The sequence below is a fragment of the Penaeus monodon genome, chromosome 30 (genome assembly GCF_015228065.2).
Source record: "Penaeus monodon isolate SGIC_2016 chromosome 30, NSTDA_Pmon_1, whole genome shotgun sequence".
NCBI lineage: Eukaryota > Metazoa > Arthropoda > Malacostraca > Decapoda > Penaeidae > Penaeus > Penaeus monodon.
The window spans coordinates 11,268,985-11,269,687 of record NC_051415.1 but is presented as its reverse complement, the minus strand read 5'-3'; positions in this window follow the sequence as shown (position 1 = coordinate 11,269,687).

Below are 703 nucleotides of genomic sequence, written 5' to 3'. Positions count from 1 at the left end.
CTCACATGTATTGAAACGCTAGGATGTGATCAGCAAACCCGACCTTGTTATGAGCATTAATTACAATAGCTTTCAATAGCTAAAACGCGATGAAGGTGACATTACAAGAAGCGACTGTGTTTCCCACTTACTGAGTCCTGCGACCATAATCGTACTAATCAACGCGCAACGGTTTCCTTCGGCTTGAAGTCCTCGCGCGGAGAGGGCGAGGAAATGCCGCTCCGCCCCGCCGCTGATTCGCTCGGAGATCGGCAGACGACGTGGTCTCCGTGGCCAGGCAGCTTCTCCCTCAGTTAGCCTCGCCCTCATCGACCCTCCCCCACAGGGACGTTCATCCGGCTTCATTACTTTGTAAGCACCAGGAAGCATCCAAACGGTCTCTGTGTCAAGGCTATAAAGTCCTTCTCCCTTCCCTCCTTTCTCCCTCTCCCGTTTCACGTCCTCCACTTCTTTCCTCGCCCCCTCCTCCCCCCCTCTCCCCCTTCTCGTCCCCTTGCCCAAGTGTGCACCGCCGAGAGGCAGTGGAAGGGCATTAGAATCCAGTCTCCAGGTGAGGAAGTTTCTCGGGCTTAAATGGCGTTCGCGTGCGCTCACAGATCTATCACGGATCCAGACAACGACATTTGGCCTTTTATCTCCTTTTCATCTTCTGTATATTCCTCCAGTTCCTTCGTCATTTTTTTTATCGTCTTATGCGCGCGCG